This window comes from Balearica regulorum, chromosome 4 (assembly GCF_011004875.1).
Source record: "Balearica regulorum gibbericeps isolate bBalReg1 chromosome 4, bBalReg1.pri, whole genome shotgun sequence".
NCBI lineage: Eukaryota > Metazoa > Chordata > Aves > Gruiformes > Gruidae > Balearica > Balearica regulorum.
Window position 1 is genome coordinate 73,017,160 of NC_046187.1, and position 15,412 is coordinate 73,032,571.

The window sequence follows — 15,412 nt, forward strand, 5'->3', positions numbered from 1 at the left end:
AGGCGAGGGGATGCTGGGCAGGCAGCCGGGGTGCCCCGACTTCCCTTCCCGCCGCCTCCCCCTCCCCCCGCGAGGGTGCATCCCCCAAGAGCTTCAGCTGTGCCTCCCCCTGCCAGGTGATACCTGTGCAGTCACCCCTGCGGGGTGCAGCTGTGCCTCCCCTGCAAGCTTCACCTGTGCATCCCCCCGGAGAGGTGCACCCCCCTGCAAGATTCAGCCGTGCCTCCTCCTGCACGGTGCACTCATGCACCCCTAGAAAGTTTCATCTGCCCCTCCTGCTGCAAGGTGCATCCCCCTGCCAGGAGGCACCCTTGCACACCCCCCCCCCCCCCCTGGAGTTAGATCCCCGCATCCCCCTGCGAGGTGCTCCCGTGCACCCCCCTAAGAGCTTCATCCCCGCACCCCGCGGGCGGTGCACCCCTCCATCAGCGAGGGCAGCAGTGTCGCTGGCACCCTGCGGGCTTCGCTGCCCACGGGTTGGTCCTGGGGAGGATGCACAGTGACTGGATCTTTGCTTCAAGCTAAAGCTTGATTTCACTGTGATGATTTCATTGTGGTTTCATTGCTTCACTTTTCTATTAAAAATTGTTCAGGACTAAGAGAGAGGGGAGAGGATGAAGTATTAGGTAAGGGCTTGGAAACCTTCCCACCCAGAGGAGCGGTGCCAGCACCCCACAGCCTCGCACTGCATCGGGCGTTTGGTGGAAGCTTCTCCTCGGGTGGCTGTGGGACCTACTCGTGGCCGGACGCTGCAGCGCTGCCAGCCTGCTCGGGGGGACAGGCATGGCACGGCACGGCACGGCCGAGCTAGCAGCAGGCTCCGGTGCCTGCAGAGTTCCCATTTCAAACGAGCATCTTCTGCAACTGCAGCCAGAGCAACCCCCAGTTCCCAAAGCCTGCGACTGTCTGAACCGGAGATCAAAAGGCAGGATTATAAAAGACAGCACGGCGCAGGTACAATGGTGGCCTGGCTGTTCAGTGGATGGGTTAGCCAAAAGAGCAACATCTCCCGCTCAAGAGCGGAGCCTCCCACGGGAGGGAGATCTCCCCAACAGGGAGAGGAGAGACATATGACGTCCCTGCGTTCCCCCATCACGCCTTGCCTCAGCAAGGATCAGTCGGACTCCGGCATCTGGGAGATACCCGGCAGCCCCAAATTCACCAACGCAAAGGCAAAAAGTCTGTGGATGGGTAAAACAATAATTAAAAAAATCAAGGCAGTGTTTGCCTTTGAGTTCTGAAAGCTTCGGGCCAAAGATAGGAGGTTGCTGTTTCAAAAATATAATTAAAATAACGCTGTTTCCATATGCCTGGGTTAAGCAGGCATTTATGTTTGTTTGATCCTCTCTAGTCAGATGCGTTGCTTATTTATGAAATAACTACAGTAATAAACACAACCCATTCCTTAAAAAAACCCCAAACAAACAACAAAAAACCCCAACCACAAACCCACTGCAGTTACATAACAGCCAGGGGAGCTCCCAATTCCGGTCCCAGGCTATGGACCTGAGCGTTTGCAGATGAGTTATCTTTAGAAAGGCACTAAATACTTGTTTACTATTTATGCTGCTACATTTGAGCATCTCCTGAACAGTAATTAATACCCCCTGTTCCCCAGAGGTGAGGGGGTCATCCTTGGCCAGAGCGAGGGAACTGAGGCACAGAGGAACGCAGTGATTTATGCACCATCATGCAGTAACTGGAAGAAGACACAGACACGGGGCCAGATTTCCTGAGTCCTTCCTCTCTGTCAGAATGCCAAACTTTGCCTTTCTTACTGCAAAGCCAGGATGTCACCTTTCTCTGTAAACCAGGGGGAAGGGGAGGCTCTGGGGGCACTGCGCAGTGGGGAGGAGGGATGCGAAAGGAGCAGGCAGCCGTGACTGACCAAAGCAAATGTCAGTGAAAATCAAGGGCCGCGCTGAAATCAATTGCAAAAGCCAGTCAGGTTTGCAGATGGCAGATTTGGGCCCCTGGAATAAAAAGGATATTGTTAACAGCGGCTTGCTGGCAAGGCAACTGCTCTGCCAGGAGCTTTCAGTCTTTAAGAACGCAGTTGTCATCCCAAGTCACTGAGGATTTTGCTCTTGGGTTTACTCCTGCTCCTCTAGGACCTGAGGGTAAATCTCCCACATGCCATGACCGACCACTGAACCTCATGGACAGAACTAATTTAATTAAGATGGACAGTCTAGACTTTGAATTTCGTGCCAGTGCTCTCAGCAGCTCTCACTGTTCAGTGTAAAGAAGGAGCTTGTCTAGATGTTCGATCCACTGGTGCAGCGAGGAGAAAAACCTGGGATAACCAGGGCAGATTGTGTGGCTCTGGGGGCTGAGGATGCTTGAGTGTTTCGGCAAGAAGCATGCTTTCCCTTCAGCAGGTCTGCTTTAGGCCAACTTTGCTTTGGATTAGCACAGCAAACCAGTAAGCCTTGGAAATGTCATTATTTATCCTTCCCAAAACTGCAGCTCTCATCTTGCTGTCGGGGGGAGTCACTCCCCTTTACGGGTGGTAGGAAGCACCCAGCAGTCGTACAACAGAATCACCGCTTCCCCTGCTGGGAAGCTCACACCCTGCTCTCAGTCTGAAATTTTAGGTTTTCTATCCAACCCTGGGCTTTAAATGACTTGAAACATTTTCTGCTAACTAGATCCTTCTGTAACTCTTGTAGCAATGAGATCTGTGTGACTACAAATGAAGCAAACAATTTGGGACGAGCAGAGCCTCTATTACTTGCGGAGCAGGGAACACCAAGGCAGGTCCCCTGCAAACCTTGAGCCACTGCTCGGTGTCTGCTGGGCAAGGAGAGAGGTGCTGCTGGCTCTGTCTTTCTTCTGCAAAAGCTACAAGCAGCCACAATCCTTTGCTCGTCAGGGGCTGTATCAATCAACCTCAGCAATTAACTGGTTGACAGCAAAAACTGCCCCAGGTTATATTAATGCAGCGATTCCGGCACAGCTCATCCCAGCAGGATGAGGCTGTCTGGCAGGGATGGCTCCCACCCTGTCCTTTGCAACATCTCCATCAGTGAGCGAGGAAGGAAGGTATCTAGGTTTAAAGCTCTTCTCAACCACCTCCACGTTCTCTTCCAACCTGGACCTTGGTCATTTCAACTGTTTTTTCCACGCTTGACCCAGGATGGCCAGAGTGGGCTGAGCCCCCCCCCAGCACCCTTGGCTGTTTGGCTGCAGCAGCCTCCCACCCTCCTGCTTTGCCAGGCTGGGAAAAAAGTAAAAGCCTCTCTGTTGACTGCAGATGTGCATATGAATGTGAGGCATTTGCCTAATAAATATCTTCCTAAAGGGGGATTAATTAGCATCCCCAGATTCGCTCTCACTGCACTCCCTTTGACTGCAGCAGCTCTGCAGCAGCTTCTCTTAGGGACACTTATTTCCCACTCTGAGCTGGTTGCTGGTCCCTTTCCCAACTCAGAGACTCCCGAGGCCAAGGATTTGCAAATCTTGGATTTGCTCAGGAGCCGTCGCCAGCAGCGGCACCCGTGCTGTGTGAGCGGTTGGCAGTAACCGCGTGCACATCCCGGTTTCCCCAGTCCTGCCGAACGCCGTGACCCATCGCAGTGGCGATGCAGGCTCCTTCCTTCCCCAGCTGTCTGGGTGCCAAGAATAATAACTCACTAGAAAACCCAACGTGTCAAATTATTTCCAACTTACAAACCTCTGTGGATCGGTAACCAAGGGCCAGAGGTGGGAACTGCCGGCAGGCATAGACCTCTGCCAGGTGGACCGTGGCGTTGGAGCTGGCTGTGCTCCGGGCACTGGAAGGGGAAAACCAGCCTTTTCAGAGGCACGGAGCCTCCCGTCCCAGCGTGGACCGCTAAAATAGATCGGGTGAATCATGTGCTAAAAGTGGTTGGGTTTGTCTATGAAGGGAGTGCAGGGTGACTGGCTTGGCTGTGGAAGTCTCCCCAGGGGATATCGAAAGATGAATCTCTTTCTACAACTTTTTTGGGTTGAAAGAATTTTGTGGGTTGTGAATAAAATCCAAATGTTTCCCAAACAGTGCACATACGCACAGCTGGCTTTATCCTCTTCTGAACAGGGATTTTGGAGCTTGCATGTACATTTAATGTACAGTAACATCTATGGCACATGTCACATCAGAAACTCCATTCTAATGACAGGAACATTAAACTCTGAGCTGTGTTTCAGACCTATCTAATGCTTATTCAGAGCTTTATCTAGAGCATCTCAGTGCAACCACGAGGAATCCTTTCAAACAAGGAGATGTTCCGTAAACAATTAAAACATCTTCAGTTAAGGAGTAGTATTTCCTGACACTAAGTGTGGTGGCTTGGGGCTACAACATGTTTTGCCTCCTGTTGATATTATTGCTGCAAGCTTGGATTAAGAAAAATAAAATAAAATAAAATAAATTGAAATTTTTGTCAGCTTTTACCAGAAACTTTCATTTTAATGAGCTGTAGGAGACAGAGCTGTGCATGCAGAGCAAAGCTCCGCGACGCATGGGAGAGGCTGCGCGGGGGGCGTGCTGGGAGCACAGTGCCGTGAAGACCAGGACTACATGTGGCCTGAGAAAAGCTGAGAGCATGAGAGCTCTTATGCATGTGGGAGTAACACAGGTGGTGCGAGCCAGGAAATGCTCATTTCTTGGGGTTTTCAGTGCAGGACTTTGCACTTTCTTTGTAAATTAGCAAGACCACTTTGAAAAAATACCTGCCTCCCCAGTCAGTTCCTTCTCTTGCTGTAAATAACCTCCAGCCACCCAAATTTTGGCTACCTGCTTGGGCCAGCGGGGTAACACTACTGCAAAATTTGCTGTATCATGAACGACTCTGTCAATGTGTATCCATCTTTGCTAAGGAAGAAGAGAAGAACAGAAGGTTAACGACTGTACTTTCGACCAACAGCAATTTTGCTGGCATTTTTAATGGCAATTATTGTAACTAACAAGCGCCAAAGTGTGGTTGTAGCCTTGTGATCTTCTAAGGAGGCTGATGGGACTTGGATGAGCAGCATCTTATTTACCCCTCTACGTGGCAGGCATTGCAGCCTGACAGCAGGCAGGGGGGGAAGGAGTTTGAAAAGGACCCAGGGGAGGTAAAAGGAGGAAAACAGGCAGAAAATCGCAGCATAGAAGACATGAGGATATTCTGTAGCAAAGAGAGGGAAATTAGATGTCAAACCAACCACAGGTGGAAAACCCTCAAAATACAACTCATGAATGCACCAGCGCAAGACGAGCTCCATAATAATAAGGCAGGAAAAGATGTGGAAAAGTTATTTGGTGGGTTTTTTTGGCTACATTTGGGACTCAGTTCTGCTGCTGGGCGAAGGAAAGTGGCATTTCAGCTTGGCCTGCAAGGCTGCGCTGTAGCTGCTTGCAAGGGCCAGCCAGTGCCCCAAACTTTTCCAGCAGCAATGTGCGTGTTGCCTCAGGGGAGGCAATGTATATCATCCCCTATATGGGTTGGGCTCATGTCAGAGCTGATTTTACACTGGTTTTTCCAGCACTTGATCCAGGCTGGGATTTTCCTTTCCTTGCATAATGCCTTTCAGCAAGGAGCTGAGGCAATTTTTCAGGTATTTCCAGTTTTCCTGCTCAGTGATGCCTCCAGGCCCCCGGTGCTGCAGGGCGCAGGTCCTGGGACCCTTCCTTCTGCACAGGGGTGAGGGGATGCAGAGACCTGGGCTCCTCCTGGAGAAGCAAAACTGATGGCAGAGAGAGGCATCAGCCTGACCCCCTCCTTCACTATCTGGGGTGGGGGGGGGGGGGGCTCAAGCTCCTAAAATCCCACTACCCACAGCTGTCTGACACTTGCTTTTCTCCTCCACAGAGATCCAGATGCCAATGAGCCCAGCATCCTCCTCCAGATCGGCGTGGGCATGGGGAGAGGTGTTGGACACCATCAGCTGGGGTCTGCAAAGGGTTTTTTGGTGAGCCAGGAACAGGCTCCGAGCTGGCCACAGGCAACAGTGCTCAGATGTGTGCCCTGCAAAGAGCGTGCTGGACATCTGCTCATGGCAGGTTTCACCCCTCAAAGCTCACAGCTGGGGCAGGAGGATCAGGGTTGGATCACACATCATTGTTTTCTGAGTCAGATGAAGACCTGCCCTGAGAACAAGGAGTCCTCATTTTCCTAGGAAAGAACAGCTTCAGCCCAGAGTCTGCTGTGAAGCCTGCTTTGGTTTTCTCTGTGTGTGCTGCTCCAGTTTTGCTGGAAACATGGCAAGTGCTGGGCATTTCTTCTTCAAAAGCCAGGAACGGTGGGGTTCACATTTTCAGGAAAGCCATCTGCATTTTCTACCACTGCCACTTGAAAAAGCCCATCATTTAATATCTCCTGGCTCTTCCAAGCTGCAATGCTTGTGAAAACCAGCAATGTTCTTCGTTTCCTGGAGCTGGCCATCCTTTTCCCTATGCCATCCTTGTGCCTCCTTCCCGCAGCCCAGCCCTGTATCCTTGTGCACTGAGAAAGCATCCCATACCTCCAGCTCCTCTCAGCTCCACGGTGCCTTTGCTGCCTCTTTTTCCTCCCTCCAGAGCACGCGGCCCACCACAGCCCAGCTGAATTTCGGTTACCTTTTGCCCAACCTGAGCTAGAAGCTATTTGGGGGATGTTTTGTGGGTATGTAACATGGCAGCAGGTTTCCGAAGCTCAGTTAATAAAAAGTCACGTTAAGGTTTTGCTTGACCCCTTGCAAAGCAGACAGCGAGGCTCCAAAGGCCGTTGCTTACTTTAGCTCTGCTTTCTACTCTCTCTTCATGGTGAAGTCCACCACTGTCATTTGGAGCTCCCGGACAGAGCAGGGCTGTGTATATGGTGTGGTTATAGGTAAGGAGAGTCAAAGGGGTATGTCCCAAGTGAGATCTTCATCCCTAAAATATCTGAGTGGAAAAGCTTGGGATCTGAGTGCAGGTCAGACACGAAAAGGTGGTGGCAGCGCCCAGAAGCAACAACCCTGACAGCTGCCAAGCCCCAAAGGTAGCTGCCTCAGGCTCTGAAAAATAAATGAAAAATTGATCCTTTTTGTTTTCCTTCTGTTCTGAAACTAAAAGGAGAGGTTTGACTTTTGCCTCTGAGCAGGGCCACCACATGTTAGTGGGTGACACTGTGATCCTGGGATGCCATACTTATTTCAAAATGGAAGTCCTAACAACTTGTGAAGTTTAAAAGATCCAGTGGCATTTCCAATGATGGTGAAGTTGCTATATTCATTGCACTGGGCAAATTCACAAAGCGCATAGTGATATCCCCATGGCATCACAGCCCAGAGCAATGAGCACAGCCTGGCACCCTACAGAGGCCAGGGCAGAGAAGAAGCCATCCTGCAGTTGTGGCTAGATAAAATTGGGCTGAAAAAGTGCCGGTGTGAGCCACCCTTGAGCCACTGGTGTGATCCCACATCCTTGGTGCCAGTGCTGAACCGCTGCCTCTGTGTCAGCCAGCTGCTGTGTGGTGTCTGTCAGCTTGTTGAGCTGGGAAAGTGGGTGAGCATCCTCCCAGAATGAAAACCGCTGTGCAAACACACGCTCACACCATTATCCTGCAGCTCACAACCGTGTTTGAACTTGATTAAAAACAAAGTCAGGGCAACTAATGCAACAGGGGGCAGGAAAGCAATGATGGGGATACGGGCAAGAGGTGCAGGACAGGAGCTGCAGGAGCTGGATGACAGCAAGTGTCTTCAGAAAGCAGGAACCTGTGACCCTGGGAAAAATGAGCCTTATTGTAAGAACTCCAGCATTGCCCTGTCTGTGATCCCAGCCAGCCAGGAGGTTTGCACGTCCTGAAGGTAGACAGCTCCATTCCAAACTCGGGAGAGCCGCAAGGAGCTCCTTGGGAAACAGAGAACAGCGATCTCCCGCCAGTGCGGTTTCAGGCGCCTCCTGGGTGGAGAGGAGCCAGTCGAGCTAACCTCCCGATAGTCGCATTTTTCTGTTGGATTTTTGCCCCACCACGGAGCCAAAGGTAGGTCAACCCTGAGGCTGCTCTGGGATGCTCAGAGGGGAGTGGAGCCACCCATGCCGTCTGGGGCTGACTGGGGAGGTGGGTATCTTGCCTGGGCTAGGGGAGGGCTAGTGGGGTTTGTCCTGCTCTGTGCAGTGCTGTACAGTGAACGGGAGAAAGCAAATGCACACAGACCTCCAGTGGCTCTCCCGAGTACTACACCGCGTTGTCACTGCCACCCCAGGGACAGGGATGGCGTCTGGGGCTCCTCTGCTCCCCCACCACCGCCAGTGCATGAACAAGAGCTCATGTACAAAGTGAGGGGTCCTGTAGAAAAGCAAAGAGATATGGAAGAGATCCTCTTCACCCTGCTTCAGCAGCCAGTGCCTCAAGCATAACGTTGGCTGAGGCTGCAGGCTGTGCTTTAGGTCTGGAGGAGGAGGACAGCCGGCACGTTGCCCACGCAGCGAAGCTGCCCGTGGCAGTGCTGAGCTGCCTTTCCTGTGCTCAGTCTGACTTTTGGGGCCCAGAGTCTGCAGCTTGTGTAGGAGGGTGCTCGTAGCCACAAGTCCTTGGAAAGACAGATAAACCTGCACAGTCCTCACGTGGGTCTGGGGCCTGGCGTGGGCTCAGCTCAGCTGCTTACGGCCCCACTGGGCATTGCAACATGGAGCTCGAGTGCAGGTGAGATGCTCAGGGAATTAATTTCCCAAACTTGACCATACCCTTTCTTACAACAAGGGACCAACACTCAGGAATGCTCAGTGGAAAACATACTGAAAGGCCAGAAAAGGTCTGGCTTAAGGATTATTACTGTGCATCGCCAGGACAAGCGCCACACACGACCTACTGCCCGCAGGAAACAGTGCGGTACAGAAACCCTGCACCCCCCTCCTCCCCTCCCTCCCTCTTGGAGACACACAGAAGCTTTCCTACACCATCCTCCCTCCTGGTATTCTCATCCAGACAGGCACAAGGCTTGAACTCATCAGCTTCATGTGATCTCACCAAAACCCTTCTAACAACCAGCACTTCTTCACGCGCCTCTATTGTAAATACCTCTGTAAGAAATGGTTACTCATTTACAAGGTAGTGCTCTACATGCCAGTCTGCTGCTCCTGGGGGAAAAAAATCCATAGCAAAATAAACCCCTGTTTTTTGGTGATGATTTCCCAGGTTTAACAGCCCAATTTTATGACCAGGGAATTAAGTTTGATGTTTTTTTTCTTTTGTGACCCCTTTCCACCACATGGGAAAGCTCTTTCTCCTTAGCATAGTTTCTTAGCCCCAGTCTCCTGCATTGCATGGCTTCTTCTGACTACCCCAGTGTCCATCACCTCTGCAGGAGGCAGAGTCATCTCAAAACTAAGGACAAATATTTTAGAGCCCACCTCCCAAGGAGATATCTTGTGTAGCTTTGACAAACAGGTTTTATAAGGGAAAAACCAAGAGCAGTGCTGAACGCAAAAGGGAAGATCAGAGGATCTGAGTTCAAGGCTTAACGTCTAATTTCAGCACGTCCGAGTGACGATTGAAGCCTGGTAAGAAAAACCTCCCTCCTGCTGTCCCCCATCCACCTGCCGGTGCTCCCCGGGGGAATTGCTGCTGACTGCTTCAAAATTCAATTTCTGCACTAGCAGCAGCACGTTGGGCCTGGCAGTAATTGCTTTGCCAGATGACCGGCTGCTCGTCGCTGTGGGGCTGGAGCGGCTGTGCTGCAGTGCCGAGACACTGCCCTAAGTCATGGGGCTGCAAGAAGCCCCATATTTTTGAGCCAGCACCCCCTGCACTCAGCTGTGCGTCCCCAAGCAGCACACCGAGACTCTCAGCTCGGTGCCCTGCCCAGAAACAGAGTGGTTGTGCTGAGAGCAGAGAGCTGCCTTCAATCAGCAGCACCGCGCCCACCGCCTTCCTCGTCCCATTCCATGCCCGCCTGGGTCCTGCTGTATGCGCCCAGCATATGTTGGTGTGCCCAACTTAGCGGGAAAGATTTTGGGGGACCACAGGCTCCCTTGCTGATGCTCACCCATTGCTGCTCCCTGACTACCCTGTGCTATTTCCAGCACATCTCCAGAAAATAGCTCACTCCCCCCGACACAACTGGCTCTCCACAGTGGGGAGCGAACTCAGCACTTTACCAGAGGGATTCTGATTCTTATTTTAGACTCCTATTTTAGCCTTCTTTTTCTTTTTAAATTTGTGAAGTTAATCCCTTTTACAGCTCTGGGAGCGAGGTACTGCCGCTGCAGCATCGCAGCGCCCGCAGGAAGACTTGCTAGCTTCACAGCCCTGCTCCCTGCAAGCTGCTTTCCTCACCTTGCCCCCAAGTGCCTCCTTTAATTTGGATAATAAAAGATGCTCTGAGATAAGCAGCTGGTTTTTTTTCACCTGCAAACATCACCATCTCTTCAACAACAGCAGAGAAGGTGAAATGTCAAATCTGGGGTTTTGGCATAGAATCATAGAATGGTTTGGGTTGGAAGGGACCTCAAAGATCATCTAGTTCCAGCCCCCCTGCCATGGGCAGGGACACCCTCCACTAGACCAGGTTGCCCAAAGCCCCATCCAACCTGGCCTTGAACACTTCCAGGGATGGGGCATCCACAGCTTCTCTGGGCAACCTCTTCCAGTGCCTCAGCACCCTCACAGGGAAGAATTTCTTCCCAATATCTAGTCTAAATCTGCCCTCCTTCAGTTTAAACCCATTCCCCCTTGCCCTGTCACTCCATGCCCCTGTAACCAGTCCCTCTCCAGCTTTCCTGCAGGCCCCTTTAGGTACTGGAGGCCCCGCATGCCTGGTCCAGGCAGCAGAGATGTTTCTGGACCTGGGACAGAAGACAGCAGTGCAGAGTCCTAACACTGAGCAAACCTGTGGGTTATATCCATTACCTTGCAATCTGCTCCATCTCCACATCCCTCATTGCATGCGGCCCTTCCCAAGATAACGTTTTGCTGTGAGATCTGCCTTGTATCTGCCACGTGCAGAAACCTGGTCACCAGAAAATCCGTGTATAACATCTGCGGGTCATCTCAGTTTCAGCGGAAGGGAAAAGGGTGATACGCTGTGGTCATGCGAGTCTCTTTTCAGTTGCTTCAGTACATCAACACGCTGCTACATCTAACGAACCCAGGCTACATCTGCTATTCCCACAATGTCAACTATGTATCATCTTGACTCATTTCTATTAGATCCAGCTGTTCTGGCTGATACGCTATTGACCTTTTCAGCTGGTTCAGCACTTGGCTATTAGGAGGTCATTGGATGTGACTTTGACAGAGGCTCAAAGCTTATATCTATTTTGCTGGGGTGAGGAGGGGTTTCATCCACCTGTTTTAAGCAGGAGCACCTTGGAAGATCAGCTAGCCCTTGCTCACCAACACGAGGTCACCGCCGTGTCTGCAGGCTTCAGGCAGCGTCCATAAATCAGTCTGGCCCTGAAGTTTCAGTAAACTGTGTAATCTGGAAAGCACAGCTCAGTCCCGGGGCTCTTGGGAACCACAGGTTCACATCACAGCAGGACCAGGTCCTGACTTCAGCTTTCTTAGGCAGGAGGAGATGCCATAGTGAGGCACGTGCTAAAGATACCTACTAAATATCGTGTAGCAGCCCCACTCTCAGGGAAAGCATGGCCAGGGCTTGGGGAAGAGGAGAGGACAGAAAGGCTGAGTGAGGGACTGACAAATGCACATAACTGAAATACAGGAGATGAGAAGTAAGCAGAGCATAAAATGTTGGGATGTCATATTTTGTAGAGTGGCTTGTTCCTCTGGGCAATGGTTTCTCAAAGTAGCTTTATCTTTTAGTTTTGCCCATCCATTTGCATGTGTTCAGCCCCTAAAACAGAATCTCTGGTTGAGATGGGACCAGAAGTTACCCAGATTTTCTTCACCAAATATTCCCAGATTATTCCTGGTCAAAGTTAGTCTCTCCTGTCACTAAAAATCCTTGGAGATGGGGAGTCTGCAGATTCCTTCAGTAATTTAATCTTCAGCTTTATTGCTTAGTGTTTAAATCTCCTTTTAGTTATTCCTCATGTCTAACCTGAATCACGTTTGCTGGATATTACTCCAGTTACCTCATGTCCTCCCACCAGGAGCTGAGGGACAACATCTGACCACCTCCTGTTTTACAGCAACCTTTTACGTGTTGGAAGACTATTATCTTATGGCTTTTTAGCCTCCTTTTGTAGACTAAACAAGGCTAATTCCTTCAACTTTAGCCACAAACCTTTTTTTTTTTTTTTTTTTTTTTTTTTTTCCCAGCCATTTGGACTTAATTCAGAGCATAAGGCTTGGCTGGTGTGCCTAGGTTAAGACTGTGTGAGCAAAAAATCCCTCTCCTCATTGCTGCAGTTGTGCCGGCAAAAACATTAAAGCAGATGCAGCTCCATACGTTACGTGGCCTTTTGTTGATGGTGCTTGTGGTCGCAGCACCATGGGGAAGCTGGGCCAGCACAGCCCTTCTGCAGGAGTTTTCTAGCCAATACTCAGCTAAAACTCAGAGGTTCATCGCTTTGCTGCAGCTGTGGTGGTTTGCAGCATTGTTTCTGCCTTGGTTCCCAGTGGCATCACCACTGCCCTGCTTCTCCAGGAGGCTTCCGGGAGGGGACACAACCTGTGGCTTTGGCTCTGAGCTTCCTTGTGCTTTTGGTTGCTTCTGGTGCTCTGGACAGGGTGGGAAGTGGAGCAGAATCTGTCCTGCAAGGCTATCGCTTTGTCTTTGCTTGCTGCAAAAGCCTGTGCGATGCTCCAGCAGCAAGGCAGCCTGGGCTTGCTGTCTGTCACACCGGGGGACTCACCCAGCCCACCCTTTGTGCACCCTCACCTGGCCCCCTCTGTGCTACAGCAGGTCTCTGAGAGATGCCATGGGCTTTTAACAGTCCTCCTACGTGCAAAAAGTTATATATGTGCAGGGAAGAGTTGGAAATCTTCTCTCCTTGGGTTTTCCCCATAGGATTCCTTTCCTTTCTGTAGATGGGAGCTTATGTGACTGGTGTGCCATTGCAGGAGGGCACCTGGGCCAGATGCCCTGCACCTTCTGGGAAAGGGAGGGCTAGAGAAGGAGGTGAGGCAACACAGCACCCAGACAGCATGTCCATACTGTGGTGAGGTTTGATTTCCTTATGGTCGGGTCTGTGCTGAAGCCTCCTGGGTCCCCAGTGCTGAGGACAAGTTTTGCAAACCTCTCTGCTGCTTTTGGTAATCCCCTGCTCATCTCAGAGGCCCCAAAGAGGGGCCCATGTCCTGCACAGGGGCCTCCCTCGGTGACTTGTGGAAGCATAAGGTTGTTTGTAGGCTGGAGGGACACACTGGGAACAGCACGTTTAGCTGGTTTTGCTATCTCAGTGGAACTGATTGTGGGGAACAGCTGGTCCAGCCAGGAGAGAAGTGCGATAGCGAGACGCCAGATGAATAAGACTAAACAGAGCAGTCCCGACTCTTCCAGCAGATCAAACCAAAAATGACCCCAAGCAAGTCACCCAGGTGAGAGGTAAACAAAAGCCAGCACTTTCGTTTTAAAAAGGCACCTGACTCCACAGGAAAGGACGTGCTCAAAGGACCCAGCACCCTGGCTCTTTTGTGCCCAGCCCTGATGCTCAGTGACTCCCAGGATTTTTGACTGCACTGCTAATAACGCTCAGTTTTCCTACCAGAGGAAATCTTTGTTGCAAATCTTTGTTGTAAATCCTTGTAAAAATTGTGCTGGGTACAGATCCTACAGCAGGGACCTCAGCCTCTTCAACCCAGGGGGGCAGGCAGCCATTGCAGGGGACGCTCCGGGGCTGCTGGTGCTTCTCACCCCAAGGCACTTTGCAAACATCCACCTCTCCTCCTGAGCAAGCCTCAGCTTACCCTGTGGCAAGGAGCAAGCCGTCAGCCACCGAAAACCTCTGCCAGAGCTTCAGGGCTGGGGTGATAAGTGTTGGAGTCCTGCAAGAACTTTGGGCTGAATTTAGAGGTCTTATATTAAGTGTCTGGTTTAATCATGGTGCTTAAGGTCAGGAGAACGAGGAGATCCACCCACTAGACCCGACTGTCTCTGCAGTGGAGAGAAACTCTGTAGGAAGGGGTACGAACACAGTCAGAATCTCACTCCCCCAGCAATATTCAGGTAGAGAAGAATCTTCTCTTTAAGCAGATGAGGACAGTGTTGTGTCATTGCCTAAACAGAGGCGGGTGATGCCATTTCACAGCTGCCAGGTGTCCAGCTACTCTGCATGGTCAAGAATCTACCCCATGCCCCCTGTCACAGCCACCACCCCTGTACAGATGGTCCAGTGACCGCAGAGGACCCCAAGTGGTGCTGTGTGCCTCTTCATGGGCACCCCAACGGGGCCCGTGCTGGCTCTGCTTTGCAAAAGGAGGAGCAGACCCAGACCCTGGTGCAGGTAGGCAAAGCCTGGTGGGGACGCTTGCATCCAGACTGCAAGGTGTCATTGCTGGGCACTTGAGCAGCTATAGTTGCTTTGACTTGTTGACTGTTGATACTGCTGTTTGGGTTAAACAGCCAGTTGCACAACCGGGCTTGTGGTTGCCCTTGTTTTATACGTACACACTGCAGCCTTCCCTGCAAAACAATGTCTGGCCCCAAAGTGCGCGCAGCCAGAGCTGGGCAGTGCGTGGTTTTCTTTCCCTGTGAAATTTGTTAGGGTATCAAAGAAAAGAATAATAAATCTGTCATGAGTTGCAATGAAAAGCCACAATCACAGAAGCATTTTTCAAGCTGTAAACCTGAAAGAAAGATTCCAGTGAGCACAACTGAAATGTTTCACTTCCATTTCAAGCACGCAGCAGTTGCCCGTCACCCCGCTCCAATTGCAAAACAATACGTGTTCAGCGATGTCAAGCGTGGTTCAAAAAATACTTTTCTGAGTTGCAAAATTACTTGAAGCCAACTTTTTTCAGCAGAACACATTGTTTTTAGCTCATCTGATAAATTTTTAATTTTCCCATGAATCTTGTTAGCCCAGCAGCAATCCAATAAACTCCAAGCTGTAGCTGGCCTCTGCCATTTCTACAAGCACTGGAGGAATAAATGTGACATGTGGAGTGATTTATACAAGTTCACTTGTGTTTCCCAGTTATGGTTGCAGTTCCCCTGCAGCTCCGATGCTCTCCAGGAATGTCCTTGCTTCTCATCCCACTGCTGCGCTCCTGAGCGGGCTGTCTGGGTCTCCTGTCTGTGCTGCTGTCTCCCAGCCCACCCACGCCATATCAACCTGTCACTGCAACGAACATGGAAAATGGAGAGCCAGGAGCAGAGATAAGAAGTGTGTATGCAGCCCGCCTGCCTGCCCAGCAGCATTGGGCCAACACCTCCACCAGCATGTTCTGGTAGTGAAAGGAGGAAGAATCAGAGGAGGACACGGAGGCTGGGGGAAGCGGTGGCAAAGAGGAGTTTGGAGCTAGTGGCACTTGCAAGTTGGTTTCTGAAAGACATATTTGGAGAGAGGATTTCACCTCTGTGCATGAGGAAAATA